Genomic DNA, 15,489 nt, shown 5'->3' with positions numbered 1-15,489 from the left:
TCTTCACCCTGGTATGATGGATCCAAGGGGCAATACGTGCAAATTTAACTGCTGTAGGGGTAGTTAGAATAATATAAGGGCTCTTTCACCAAGGGGCTAGCAAATCATGTTTTCAATCTTTCACCCATACTTAGTCACCAAGCGTAAACTCATGAATCTGTTCCCCAAGGGGGAACGGCATCCTTTCTTGTACAAACTTAGTTACCCAATTTTATTACCTTACCCAGTTCCATCTGCTGTGAAATCCCATCCCCCCTTACCTGAGGCAAATTTGTTGACACCTGTTTTATTATGGGAGGGGGCCTCCCATATACAATTTCATATGGAGAATAGCCTTGGGACTGTAGGGTCATCCTGAGTCTGAGCAGAGCTGTTGGAAGCAAGTCCACTCAGGAGCAGTCAGTCTCTACAATCCACTTGGAAAGTCTCTTTAAGTGTCCGGTTGGTTCATTCCACCATCCCAGAACTCTGGGCCTATATGCAGTGTGCAGTTTCCATTTGATGTTTAAAGTTTTGCTTACTTGTACTAAATCAGCTACGAAAATCAGGCCATTGTCTAATCGAGTGCTGGTAGGAAATCCAAATCTGGGAACTATTTCTCTAAGCAGGCACTGGGCTACTTTTGATGCTTTTTCAGTCCAGGTAGGAAAAGCTTCTACCCATCCTGAGAACGTACATACCCTGACCAGCAGGTAATGGTAGGGTCGGTGAGGTTTCATTTCAGTGAAGTTCACTTCCAGGTGTTCAAAGGGCAGTGTGCCTTTTAGTTGAATTCCCAGAGATTTCTGTTTCAGAACCTGTGAGCAGGCAGTGCAGTTCTGAGATTCTGTCCTGCATAGGGAGGAGAGGCGGGGAACCAGGAAATATTTTTGAATTAGTTCTTCCAGTTTATCATGGCCTATGTGGGTTGCTTGGTGTGTTTGGCTTATCGGAATGGGTGCCAGCTCCTCCAGTACCAATGATTTGCCACTTGGCAATTCCCACCATCCCTTTTTAGTTCTGATGGCCCCTTCTGCTTTGACTAGTTGGTTTTGGGCTTCAGTGTATTTTGGAGAGTCCAGCATTAACTCAGGTAGCTCCACCAATACGAGAGCTTTAATAGGGGCTTCACTTGTCAGCCCTAAGCCCTCAGCCGCTTGTTTGGCGATCTTATCTGCCAGTCTGTTTCCCCAAGCCCAAGGGATATCCTCTTTTTGATGTCCTCAGAAACCCTTTCTGGTTCCCAGGCAGCATCTAATAGGGTCTTAATTTCTTCCTTATTTAATATTTTTTTTCATTAGCTGTCAAAAGGCCTCTCTCCTTATACAGAGCCCTGTGTGCATGTATTGTGGCAAAAGCATACCCGAGTCTGTGTAAATATTTTTCTTCCTCCTTTTGACAGCTGGAGGGCCTGCCTGGATTAGAGCAGATAGTTCGGCCCATTGAGCGGACCAGTGTGATGGCAGAGAGCTAGCCTCAACGACGGTTTCTTCCGTGACTACCGCATATCCTGACAGTCATTGTCCTTGTTTCACCAGGCTGGTGCCATCGGTGTACAGGACCAAATCTGGGTCCGGGATTGGCTGGTCTCTCAAGTCAGGTCTGCTGGCATATTTCCTTGGAATCATGTGAGGGCCCACCTTCTCCCACAGGAAGGAGAGTGGCCAGATTCATGGCCTGACAAGGCTCAACAGTAACATGGGGGTTTTCACATAACAGTCCCTGGTATTGAGTAATCCGGGATGTTGACAGCCATTTATGGGGGTCTCCTCGCAGGAGAGTGTTGACCTCATGTGGGACTTTTATGATCAAATCTTGGCCCAAAGTCAGCTTGGTTGCCTCCCGGACCAATAAGGCAACTGCAGCAACTGCCCCTAAGCATCCTAGCCTCCCAGTGGCAATACTGTCCAGTCATTTCAGGAGATAAGCCACGGGTCTGTCCCATGTCCCCATAGTCTGGGACAACATTCCCATAGCCACCTTGTCCTTTTCAGTCAGGTAAAGAGTAAACAGTTTATATAGGTCTGGCAGGGCCAAGGTGGGTGCTGATGTAATTGTACTGGGTTTGAGTTCTATTACCAGTGGGACTTGTTTTGCAAGCCTGGGAATCAGGGGCGGGTTGTCTTCCTCCCAGACCTCAGGGAGGTTGAGTTAACTCTCTCTTTCGACTGTTTAACCCGTCCAGTTTCCCTTCTGGGAGATCGTGCAACCTCCATTCATCTTGAGGGGTTACCGAGAGGAAGAGTAAATAGGTGGTTGATCCCACTCGAAGAGTGGGTCTTTCGTGGGTGGGGGGGGAAGGTCACTTGTGCCTCCAGTTTAGCAAGTCTCTTCCCAACAAAGGTACTGGGCATTCAGGGATGTATAAAAACTCACGAGTCACTTGGTGTCCCCCCATCTGACATTTTTGGGATAGGCTTGAGACACAAAGGCTGCATTTATCACCATCTGAGACCCAGCAGCCTCTGGATCTATTGGTGTATAAAGTCTACAGGCCTCGCACAGTCTTTCATAGAACTCAGAGGGTGATTTGCTTTCCCTTTGAATCACTTTGGAGAGTTTTGCCATACTCATAGGTTTTCGGGGCCCTCTCTTGAGGCCTTGTAAAATAGCTGCCCAATATCTCTCCAGGTGGCCCCTCCCTTCCTCTGGGTTACAGTCCCAACTGGGCCTGTCATTGGGGGTGGCTAGTTCTGCCCACTGCTGCAGGGTGGCAGTACCCTAGGTGCCATTTCTCTTAACCATTTTCTGACCTCAGTTAGGATCCTGTCTCTCTGCCAGTTTAATATATTTGTAGAGGAAAATAATAATAGGCTACAGAGGGCTGATCGTAGTGCCCACATACGTCCTGAACCAGAGGCTGTTGTAGCTCTCTGAGGGGCATTTGTAGTGGGGTTCTTTCCCCCTGTTCCTTGGCAGAGCACAGCCTCTGTCTAATTTCTGTGTTTTCTTCCCCCTTCCCATCAGTACTCACTGAGAGAAGTGGATACAATCTAGGAGGTCCTGCTGAGATGGAATTCTGGGGGCGTTGACTAGAGGTCTCCATTGCTGGGATCGGAGCATGCCGAAATGGTGCCTCTACAATCTCTGGGAGAGCTGGCAGAAGAGCAGAGGCTGCTGTAGGAACTTCACCTGGCCCTGGATTGGGCATTAAGGCGGCCTCCGGTCCCGGTGGAGCACTGGGAGGCAGGTGCGTCATTGTCAAGTATGAGGGAGGGGTCAGGTCATCCCCATCCAAATCCTGTAGAATTTCCTTTTTATCATCAGTCAAGTTTTGTGCCATTAATATTTTCCCCTTTCCCTTCTGGAATACAGAACCTTGTCCAAGTAGGAGGGTCTTGAGCTAACCCTAGTCATGAGTCAATATATGGATTTTGATCCAGGTGTCTTGGCTCTCCTGTGATTACTGTATAGGCTGCTTCCACTATTTTTAAGTTCATGGTGTTCTCTGGTGGCCATCCCACTCCCATAGGGGGCCATTCGACCTCACAGAGCATGTGGAGGTAGTTAGGCATCATCTTCATCCCATGCTGCTGCTGCTGCTAAGTCACATCAGTCGTGTCCGACTCTGTGCGACCCCATAGACGGCAGCCCACCAGGCTTCCCCATCTCTGGGATTCTCCAGGCAAGAACACTGGAGTGGGTTGCCATTTCCTTCTCCAATGCGTGAAAGTGAAAAGTGAAAGTGAAGTCGCTCAGTCGTGTCCGACTCTAGCGACCCCATGGACTGCAGCCTACCAGGCTCTTCTGTCCATGGGATTTTCTAGGCAAAAGTACTGGAGTGGGGTGCCATTGCCTTCTCTGTCTCCACCCCATAGTCTTCTGCAAATCCCTTCTTTAAATTTTTAATCATGCACTCCAATACAGTTGCCTTAGATTCACTTCCCCCCATCCTGCTTACCTTCTCGGACCTTCTTCTACTTTTCCTTTTCATTCTGTCTATGAAGTTCTCCGTACCCTATGTACTTCTGATATTTCCAAGCAATGAAACGCTTAAATTGCCATTCCGCCTCCTTCCTAACTGGGGTGAGAAAAGCCTTACCTGCCAGATCACAGAGGGAGAAGGGGGATTGGCGTGTCTTCATCTGCCAGTCAGCACGGCAGAACCAGAACACCACATGGTCCAAGACTGTTTCTCCCTTAACTTTTAAAGTCTGTTCTGCCTTGGTGGACTTGATCAGGTGCGGATGAAAACACAGATGGGTTAAATATCCCACGTCCTAGGCCATCTCCAAAAAAGCCAATTCGTACTCACTTATGTATTCCCCTCCTAGCATGACAATTCCGAGGGGGTCAAGAATTTCACAGCAGATGGGACACCTCCTGGGGGAGGGTAGAATACGAGCACACAAGGACCAAGTTTCTTCTCCTAAAAATCCCTTGGTGATTGCTTGGTAATAATTTTCCCCAAGATGGCATGGGCACCACCCCCTAAATGATCTTCACAAATTTCCTTCCTAAACCCTAACACGTTTGTCAACCTGTGTACCAAACAATCGCTGCTTCCTGCCTATTCCAGGCCCCCATGGGTCCGTGCCCCTTCTAGTTCCTCCCAGGGGGGTGATCAGGCCCCCTCTTCCACCCTGCCATGTGGGTTCCTCCTCACCTGAGCGCTCAGTTCCCTTGCTGCCGTTCACCACCTGCCAAAGCGAAGTAACCGGGCATTGAAAGGCTGAATTCTTCCAGAGGGGTGAGGCGCCCTCCCCCCTCTAGGAGATTCAAGCCACAAAGCCTCGGGATGGCCTCAAATGAGATCTGTCTCCTCAAAGTGAGGAGTTTCCCGGCCCATGCACCAAATGTAGCCGCATGTTCCGGGAAACAAACTCACTTAGAAGGACGATGCAGGTAGTGAAGTGCAGTTTAATACACCAGCGGGCCCAAGGCACAGTCTACTCTTAGCCAGGGACCCTGACCAGTTTTTGTGAAAACCTTATATACCATAAGTGTACATGTTCAAACCCACCTCCCCAAATTCTCTGAAACTAGTCTGAACAAAGGAAAAGAAAGATACAATCAAAGTTAACCTGGGATTCATATGCCTTAAACCCGTGATTTGTATGCCTTAAGCCTAGGTAGTTAACTGTGGGCAATTATCTATAGGCCTGTGGTCATACCCCAATAAGCATAATAGAATTTATGATTCTATTTGGTTACACAGATAATTAGTGTATTCCTTTAGGTGATGGAAAGTCTAGATACGAGGCCTGGGGCTCTTCCATTGGGGGCGTAGGGTCTGGTTTTCCAGTTGGTATGTCGTTTCCAAAATATTGGGCATATAGCTTAAAGTCCACAGTCCGGCCCAAGATGGAGTCCTGCTTTCAAGACGGAGCCTGTTTCTGTCTGTTTCCTCCTTCAAAACCATAAAGGTGAGAAGGAGATCATAGTGAAAAAGAACACATTGGAAGTAAATCTGCTCATAGGAGCTTTACTGTTTTATTGTTAGAAAATTTCAGATTTGTCCCGGGCAGGCAGCTTTATTAAAACCTAAAAACCTTCCTAACTTCTATTATTTTCTCGTCCGTGGGAGGCTTCCTCTGGCTGCCGGGCTGGAGAAACTTCTTCACGGCCGGGAGATTGCTGACTCTGGCTTTTAGGGCCTGCAATGCATGAGAACACAGCTCAGAATGCAGCTGAAGAGCAGCCCTGTCACTGGCGCAGGCCAGAAGGGACTCAGACCCTCCTAGACAAGGGCCAGCCGAGGCCCATCCGTCAGCACCAGGAGGAGGCCCATGAGACAGGAAGCGGACAGCCCAGAAGTGTTCTCCCCAGAGAGGTCTTAGTGTAACACTCCATTCGGCTTCCCGATCTTCCTACACACCAATCCTGAAGGGTTCACCCTCGAGTGCAGTGTAACAAAGCGGAGTGTGTCAGATATCAGCACACATTAAGGCTCCAGATGTCAAGACAAGAAGAGCTAGGACACGGGGCTGGAACCGAAGACAGAAAACATGAAAGGTCGTGTGTGAGGTCAGTCGGAGGCAATCTGCCCTCAGAGAGAGAAACAGGGAGAGAGAAATCAACGTGTGAGAGAAGGATCAGGAACTGAGGGGAAGAAGTGAGATGGTGGGAAACCCATTCAGACAGACTCAGGGAAAGAGGGACACACGTGGGACAGAGGGGAGCGAAGAGGAAATGAGGACAGAGGCTGAAGTGGAAGAGGGGCCAAGAGAGATCCAGCCCTGGGTCTGTCTCCTGGTAAAAGGCAGGGCATTTTCCGTGGGGCAGAGTCCACCTCCGATGTCCTTGGCTTGACAGATTCTTTCCACTCTCCAGACCAGGGCCTTGGAGTGAACTGAGGAGACCAGGGTCAGCGAGGTCTGGACAGGGATGGGGACCCTAGCACTCCACTCCCAGGGTCCAGAGAGCAGATGCCGAGTAGGGGTGTGTCTGGCCCCCCAGGGCCGTGGGAGAGCTCACCTTCAGCAGAGGGAAGTTGGCCAAAAGGCTAGGGTCCAGCTCTTCCACATAGTAGAGAAGTTCAACCAGGTGGATGTCAGCCCTGCTCAGCTTGTTGCCCACCAGGTAGTCTTGTCCGTGGCTCTTCAGCACCTGGGGAATGGAGGGGTCAGATCAGGGAGGCAGGTCCTGGCAGGCTGGACCCCTGCCCCTCCCCTGCCCCTCACCCAGCCCCACGTGCCCCTCTGCCCCTCGCTGGGCGGGTGGGAACCTCAGACTTTCTGCTCCCTCCAACTCAGGGACGGGCCAGGCAGGTTCTTGCTGTTCCCTCCTCATCCCCAGTGGAAGGCAGACCACCATTTCCTTTTCGTGTCCCCTGCTCGCTGTGGCTGCCTTACTTCTTCTTCCACGGGGCCAAGGCCTTAGCACCGTCTGCACCGTGTTTTTGTGGACTGCACACCCTCAAGTGTGCAGCCCTGAACTCTGCAACGTGACCCTTCATCCATCTCTCTCTGTGCTTCTCTCCCTCATCCTTGGGCAGTGTCTCCATCTTCATGACAGCCTTCTACCACCCTGAGCCAACTCATGCAGACTCTGTATTCCTTCTCATCTCTTTTCCTCTCCTCATTGCCTGGTCTTACAATCTTTTTTTTTTTTTGGTTCATCATTTTAGTTAAGCATGATTTCTTGTAGTTTTGATCATTACTTTGCCAACAAAAGGTCTGCCTAGTCAAGGCTATGGTTTTCCCAGTGGTTATGTATGGATGTGAGAGTTGGACTATAAAGAAAGCTGAGCACCAAGGAATTGATGCTTTTCAACTGTGGTGTTGGAGAAGACTCTTGAGAGTCCATTGGACTGCAGGAAGATCCAACCAGTCCATCCTAAAGGAAATCAGTCCTGAATATTCACTGGAAGGACTGATGCTAAAGCTGAAACTCCAATACTTTGGCCACCTGATGTGAAGAACTGACTCACTGGAAAAGACCCTGATTCTGGGAAAGACTGAGGTGGGAGGAGAAGGGGATGACAGAAGATGAAATGGTTGGATGGCATCCCCAGAATATTTTCTGATGTATTGCTGACATCATGCTCTTCTTGAATCAAGGCCCCTGCACCGTGTTCTGAGGATCCATTTACTCCAGGCTCCAGTGTGGCTCTCAGAGCTTCTAAAGCCCATGCTCTAAGTATAACCATGAAATTCATTGAGCAGAGAATTCCAGATTGGGTTTGAGTAAATAGAAATTTGGCTGAAAAATTATAACCTGGGTAAAACTAGTGCAATTCTTCTACACATTCAATTTTTATAAAGTGCCCTGAGACTCAGAGTACTACATTAGTATTTAGAAAGGCTCACAGAGGTGAAGGTTAATGCCCTGACCAAGCCAGGCACTATTTTTCTTTGTCCTCTGACCTCACTGCCAAAAATGCTGAAAAGTCCACTTACATTTTCAAATGCAGGGAGATAATGGTTTGTTGTCTTTTCTCAGATTAGGGTCAGCTTGACGTCTTTTTCAGCAGGTGGGCACAGTAGCAAATGCATGATCATTTCACCCAAATCTGCCACACCCTCTGAATACATATCAATCCTGAAAAGATGAAGTAACCAAATTGTCAAATGTCTCTGCCTTAGATTTCGGAATGGGTAAGAATGAGACATTGAGAGGTAGCAAAGTAATCCTCCATTGGTGCATTTTTCTATGCCAGTCATTTATCTTTGTTTCTTACAATTAATTCTAGCATTCCATTTTAGAACAAGCCATCAAGGTAAACATATGTATAATCTTTCTGTTATACACATGACCAAATATAGGGACAGAGCACATCAGTGACCCGTCCATAGTCACAGGCATGAGAGAATCGGGTGGAATCGGCACAGGTAACCACGGGAGAACACCTGGGTGTGCCATCTCTGCTGTGCCATGGTCTGAGCATGGTTAGTGTGATGTGTTAGTACCACCTCAGTCATGTCCAGACAGAATCCTGGCACCTCAGTCCCAGTCACATCCCTCTTTCTCTCTCATCCTGTTAGAACACCAGGCCCATTTAGAGTCCCAGTACCAGCATTTCCTCCAGTCATTTCCCATAGAACCTGGTTCCATAACACTCTCCACATACTATTGCCAGACTCTGGTTTTGTTTGAATTTCTCAAGACTGTACCTTTCATTCCTTTTCCATGGCTGAATAATATCCCACTGTATGGATGTACCAGCTTCTGTTTTCTCATTCATCAGTTAACGGACATCTTTGTTTCTAATTATTGATTATGAACAACACTGCTATGAACTTCTGAGCATAACTTTTAGTGTGGGATATTTTTAATCCTCTTGAAAGGAATTGCTGAGTCATATGGTAACTCTATGTTTAACTTTTAGAGTAAGTGCAGTAGTTCCTTGAGTGCTAAGTCATGTCTGATTCTTTGTGACTCTGTGGACTATAGCCCACCAGGATCCTCTGTCTATGGGATTCTCCAGGCAACAATACTGGAGTTGGTTGCCTGCCCTCCTCCAGTGGGTCTTCCCGACCCAAGGATCAAACCCACGTCTTGCATTGCAAACAAGTTCTTTACTGTTAGAGCCACCTGGGAAGTTCCTTACATGATTTTAATTTCAATCGTGTAGTCCCATCACAACTGAGAGAATACCCCTCACCCCCAGGATATAGTTGTACTTAAAAATCTGGCCAACTAAAACTATATCGAAATGCTTGATGTAACTTTACCATATTGAGCTCAACCTCTGCTAACCCTTGTCTAGTGGCCAGTCCATGTAAAGGGATAATGAGTTCCTGGTCATCATTCTTAGAATCAAGAACCAACTTCTTTAGATCCTGCCCTTTCTAAGCTTTATCTTCTAGACACTCAGATGCTTTGTGCCTTGTTTCTGGCTGTTGGTGGGTGTCCAGTTCAAACAAGCCTGAACCCTTGGAGTCTTGGTTCTACCATCCTCTTCGCTTCACAGATCAGCCATGTCACTGTGCTATATCCATGGACGGTATCCTCTTCCATAGGCAGTTGATTTCACTCCAAGTTTATTTACTCTTCCCTCATACTCATAAGTCTTTGCTGTACTGGACTCAGTGATGCCCCACAAGGCTTATACCATCCTGTTGGTCATGATGCCTTGCCTTGATCTGCTCAGTAGCGAAGGACCTAAATTGTTCCTACTAGTTGTTGATGAAAAAACTAAAAACTACCATACAGGGCTCTCTCCTTCATGTCTTTCCCGTAGAGGTTGTGTTTGGTGGCAATGTAGTTGAGAATGGCTCTGGTCTGCACCAGCTTCATCCCATCAATTTCAACCATTGGCACTTGCTGGAACATCAAACTCCCATCTTTTGAAAGTAAAAAAGAAGGGTGAAATGTTGGATATGTTGCACCCTTTTAAGATGAACAAATGTTTGCTGAAATAACTGAAGATACAAAGTGAAACACTAAAATGACCTGGTAGGCTTAAGCAGGATGGCATTTGGTTTGCCTTTTACTTTCTATCCTATTATTTCATTTATCCTTTTATTTCCCATTCAGACATATGGGCGATCCCTTGTAAATCTGGGCTGATTTGTCTTCATGTATGTTTTAGAAAGAAGCTGGAAGAGGCTTCAGCAAGTGTGCCAACCAGTTGATGTTTAATGGTCATTCCAGAGAAAATCTCAGAACACATGAGACGTGTTTTGAGAGAGTATGCCCTTTCTCTGCTCACCGAGTCTACATTATTGCTAGGATGTTACTTTGCCAAACCTGGACTCACAGCAACTTCTGGACCTATTTCTCCTTTCTTCTCTCAGATGAACACCTTTTCCTGACCTTAGGTGTGAGTGCTGTATGATCCTAACAGATACAGTCACTCACGATGCAGAAAGGCAGAGAGAGCACAGAGAGAGCATTCACAGGCATTGGGGCTGGCTCCTTTAACAACCACTTGAGTTCCGGCCCTTCCTAGTCCCAAGTGAGTTGCAAGACCTTTTCAGGGAGCTCAGCCTTTTACTTTTAACCATATTTCTCCCTCTTTATTAACCCCACTCCCACCATGCACACACATGACATTGGTGGTGTTGAAACCTCACCTTAAGACTTCTACTGGTTACTCCCATCAGGGGAATTTAGTTCTTGGGCTTACCATTTTTTAACTTATCCAAGTCTTCTGGTTTTTTTTATAAATTTCTCTTCAAACTGAAAAGCAGAAAGAAGCGATAAGTTTTTGTTATTTTATTCCATAGCATTGCTGAACTTGCATGGCCTGTGTCTGGTGCCCACTATGGACACTGTAGGATTTCCAAGTTAGGCCGGTGCACAGAGGACAGTGATCAAGGCCATTTGGAGATTTAGATTAGAGCCACCAAGATAAAAGCGTGGGTTGCAGCAACTAACTGCCTATTTTGCAGGTTAATTCACCTCTACCCTGTCCCCACTTCTGTCAGTGATTAGGTAATGATATGGGAGGAGGGGAATATCACTGGAGGGAAGGGACTGGGAAGTTCTAGTTATGGAGTTTTAATGTACCTGGAAAGCCTTTCTCTCCCTGTGAGATCAGGATAGGATTTTGGGGTGTCCCCGAGTATGGTGTGTCCATGGAGCCATTGACCCCCAAGAGGCTGCCACCAGGGTCCTCTGCTGTATATTACCTCCCTCCTTTCAATTTTTTATTTTAAACTTGGGTCTTGATGGTGAAAAGTTTGAGAATTGGGGATTTCTAACTGACTCATTGGAGTAGTTTATTATGGATTGACATGATCCCATAGGGTGAGACCATACAGATAGTGAGTATGTGGGCAACAATTTATAAAGCACCCAGTTCAAGACAACCCTGAGAGGTGACGGATGGGTAGTCATTGTGAGAAGGGGCTGGCTGGTCAGCTGTTTCTTGTGAAACTGATGGAGATGAATGCGGTTGTGAGGATCAGGCTCTGGGCCCAGAGAACCCAGAATTCCAACGATCTTTGGTCAGTCGAGCCCCACACCCTCCTCCTTCAGGCTGGGCTGGACAAGAGGAAGCCTGGATGCTCTCATCGTCTCCCCCTTCTTCACCGTCCTGTGCTGATCTCATCCCTCCCAGGGACCCTGAACACATCCTTGAACCCCAAGGCTGAACCGCAGGGAAGAATGTTGGTTGTTGATTTATAGATTTAACAACCTAGAATGGCAGTGTTGGAATTTTCTGTGTACTTGTTTCTTTACACACTTGAAAATGGACCAAGCTAATGTGCCCTGCATTCCTGAAGCAATTGAGAAAGTATAATCTGAGGCTTAGGTAAACATGTTTTTAGGAAGCTAAGGGAACACACTAGAGGTTCCCTTTGCAGGACGTCACCTCACCTGAAGTCCTCCTTTACTGGTCTCCGCTGCGGCTGCTGCTGCTGCTAAGTCGCTTCAGTCGTGTCCGACTCTGTGTGACCCCATAGACCGCAGCCCACCAGACTCCCCCGTCCCTGGGATTCTCCAGGCAAGAACACTGGAGTGGGTTGCCATTTCCTTCTCCAATGCGTGAAAGTGAAGTCGCTCAGTCATGTCCGACTCTTAGCGACCCCATGGACTGCAGCCTACCAGGCTCCTCCGTCCATGGGATATTCCAGGCAAGAGTACTGGAGTGGGTTGCCATTGCCTTCTCCGTGGTCTCCACTAAGGGACTAGATCTCTGAATTTTGTCCACGACTCCCTCCCCAGGAAACCCTCACAGAGTTGCTGGCTCCCTCTGACCTGGGCTGAGAAGTGCTTTTCTGAGTGACACCTCTAGAGGGCAGCACTCAGCAGAGTCCCAAGGAAACCTATCCGTTTACTCCTGAGAATACAGCGTTTTTACACTCAGGTTTTCAGTGTCCTCCTAGGTGCTCCCAGTCCTCTTTTAATCACCCATTTACGTGTCTGCATCCTCACTAGAGCATAAGCGGCCTGAGGGTAGGGACTGTGTCTATCTTGACCATTCTTGTATCTCCAGGACCTGGTACGAAACCTGGCAGTTCAGTTCGTCACTCAGTCGTGTCCAACTCTCTGCAACCCCATGAACCGCAGCACGCCAGGCCTCCCTGTCCATCACCAACTCCTGGAGTTCACTCAGACTTATGTCGATTGAGTCAGTGATGCCATTCAACCATCTCATCCTCTGTCGTCCCCTTCTCCTCCTGCCCTCAATCTTTCCCAGCATCGGGGTCTTTTCCAATGAGTCAGGTCTTCGCATCAGGTGGCCAAAGTATTGGAGTTTCAGCTTCAATATCAGTCCTTCCAATGAACACCCAAGACTGATCTCCTTTAGGATGGACTGGTTGGATCTCCTTGCAGTCCAAGGGACTCTCAAGAGTCTTCTCCAACACCACTGTTCAAAACCATCAATTCTTCGGTGCTCAGCCTTCTTCACAGTCCAACTCTCACATCCATACACGACCACTGGAGAAACCATAGCCTTGACTAGACAGACCTTTGTTGGCAAAATAATGTCTCTGCTTTTTAATACGCTGTCTAGGTTGGTCATAGCTTTCCTTCCAAGGAGTAAGCATCTTTTAATTTCATGGCTGCAATCACCATCTGCAGTGATTTTGGAGCCCAGAAAAATAAAGTCAGCCACTGTTTCCATTGTTTCCCCATCTATTTGCCATGAAGTGATGGGACCAGATGCCATGATCTTTGTTTTCTGAATGTTGAGCTTTAAGCCAACTTTTTCATTCTCCTCTTTCACTTTCATCAAGATGATCTTTAGTTCCTCTTCACTTTCTGTCATAAGGGTGGTGTCATCTGCATATCTGAGGTGATTGATATTTCTCCCAGCAATCTTGATTCCAGCTTGTGCTTCTTCCAGCCCAGTGTTTCTCATGATGTACTCTGCATATAAGTTAAATAAGCAGGGTGACAATATACAACCTTGATGTACTCCTTTTCCTATTTGGAACCAGTCTGTTGTCCACTTCTAACTGCTGCTTCCTGACCTGCATACAGATTTCTCAAGAGGCAGGTCGTGGTCTGGTATTCCCATCTCTTGAAGAATTTTCCACAGTTTATTGTGATTCATACAGTCAAAGGCTTTGGCATAGTCAATAAAGCAGAAATAGATGTTTTTCTGGAACTCTCTTGCTCTCTCAATGATCCAGCAGATGTTGGGAATTTGATCTCTGGTTCTTCAAGGTGCCCAACAAATTCATTGCCGAGTGAATGCATTAAATCCAACAGGCAGTTTGTTACAATCAGCACTGCTCTATATTTCTGATTTATGTTTTAACTTTAATTACTTTTCTTTTCTAATATGTATATTTTTTCCTTTTCCTATGGAAATTTGTGGCATGCACAAAATAAAAGATACAATGATTCTCCTTGTAACCATCAACCAGCTTCAATAATTATCAGCACAACCCAATCGCAAGTCATCCATATACCTACCCCCAGTCCCTGGTAATAATTTGAAACAAATCCCAGATGTTATACATTTCATCTTTAAATATTTCATGGTATATTACTAGATCATTAAACTTATTTTAAAACTAACCACAATATATTAAAATGACATATTAACAATAATTACTTACTATCAATTGATATTTAATATTCACGTTTCTAATTGTTACATGAATGTAATAAATAATTTCCAGTTCTAAAAATCAAAATTCAGGAAAATTTCTGACAATTCAGTGGTTAAGGCACGGGCTTTCTTTCACTGTTGTGGGCCTGCTTTTGATCTCTGGTCAGAGAATTAAAATCCTGCAAGCCTCAGAGCCAAAAACAAATAAACAAACAAATTTTTTTTTTGTATTTTATTTTTTAATTATTATTATTTTTTAACTTTAGAATACTGTATTGGTTTTGCCATACATTGACATGAATCTGCCACGGGTGTACATGAGTTCTAAATCCTGAACCCCCTTCCCACCACCCTCCTCATATCATCTCTCTGGGTCATCCCAGTGCACCAGCCCCAAGCATCCTATATCCTGTATTGAAAATAGACTGGCGATTCGTTTCTTACATGATAGTATATATGTTTCAATGCCATTCTCCCAAATCATCCCACCCTCTCCCTCTCCCACAGAGTCTAAAAGTCTGTTCTATACATCTGTGTCTCTTTTGCTGTCTCGCATACAGGGTCATCATTACCATCTTTCTAAATTCCATGTATATGCGTTAGTACACTGTATTGGTGTTTTTCTTTCTGGCTTACTTCACTCTGTATAATCGGCTCCAGTTTCATCCACCTCATTAGAACTGATTCAAATGTATTCTTTTTAATGGCTGAGTAATATTCCATTGTATATATGTACCACAGCTTTCTTATCCATTCATCTGCTGATGGACATCTAGGTTGCTTCCATGTCCTGGCTATTATAAACAGTGCTGCGATGAACATTGGGGTACACATGTCTCTTTCAGTTCTGGTTTCCTCAGTGTGTATGCCCAGTAGTGGGATTGCTGGGTCATAAGGCAGTTCTATTTGCAGTTTTTTAAGGAATCTCCACACTGTTCTCCATAGTGGCTATACTAGTTTGCATTCCCACCAACAGTGTAAGATATTTTTATTGTTTATTGTCCTTGAGAAGAAGAAATGTCAATAAAAATCTGTTTACCTAATAAATGTTTTTAATGTAAAATTCTTAGCAGATCATTTAATAAGGAAAATTTCCTCTGTGAGAAAATAGTTTGATACAGTCAATTTTCCTGGAGTAGGAAATGGCAACCCACTCCAGTGTCCTTGCCTGGAATCCCATGGACAGGGGAGCCTGGCAGGCTGTGGCCTATAGGATTGCAAAGAATTGGACATGACTGAGAGACTAGGCATGCTTAGTCACTTCAGTTGTGTCCAACTCTCTGAGACCCCATGAACCATGGCCCACCAAGCTCCTCTGTCCATGGGATTCTCCAAGCAAGAACACTGGAGTGGCTTGACGTTTCTCCAGTGAAGTGAAGTGAGTGAAGTGAATTCGCTCGGTCAGGTCCGACTCTTTGCAAACTCATGGACTGTAGCCCACCAGGCTCCTCAGCCCATGGGATTTTCCAGGCAAGAGTACTGGAGTGGGTTGCTATTTCCTTCTCCGAGAGACTAGGCATGCATGGTCAATTTAGATCCAACTGAAGATCAAACCTACCTCCACTCCAGCTGCAGCCAGAAGTCACCGAACGCACTCCATTCTGCCATGTCCA

General features: G+C 46.3%; 1 pseudogene across 1 annotated transcript; it reads right to left on the bottom strand.

Annotated features, from left to right (window-relative positions):
* On the bottom strand, positions 5,386-10,945 carry LOC102186642 (annotated as a pseudogene). Its single transcript, XR_001917065.1, has 6 exons — positions 10,876-10,945; positions 10,493-10,538; positions 9,575-9,707; positions 7,821-7,962; positions 6,397-6,528; positions 5,386-5,576 (listed from the first exon to the last, which is right to left on the bottom strand). The product of XR_001917065.1 is annotated as a glutathione S-transferase A1-like (transcript).

The sequence above is a fragment of the Capra hircus genome, chromosome 23 (genome assembly GCF_001704415.2).
Source record: "Capra hircus breed San Clemente chromosome 23, ASM170441v1, whole genome shotgun sequence".
NCBI lineage: Eukaryota > Metazoa > Chordata > Mammalia > Artiodactyla > Bovidae > Capra > Capra hircus.
Note: the sequence above shows the minus strand (reverse complement) of the source record. Positions and strands in the feature narration are given on the sequence as shown.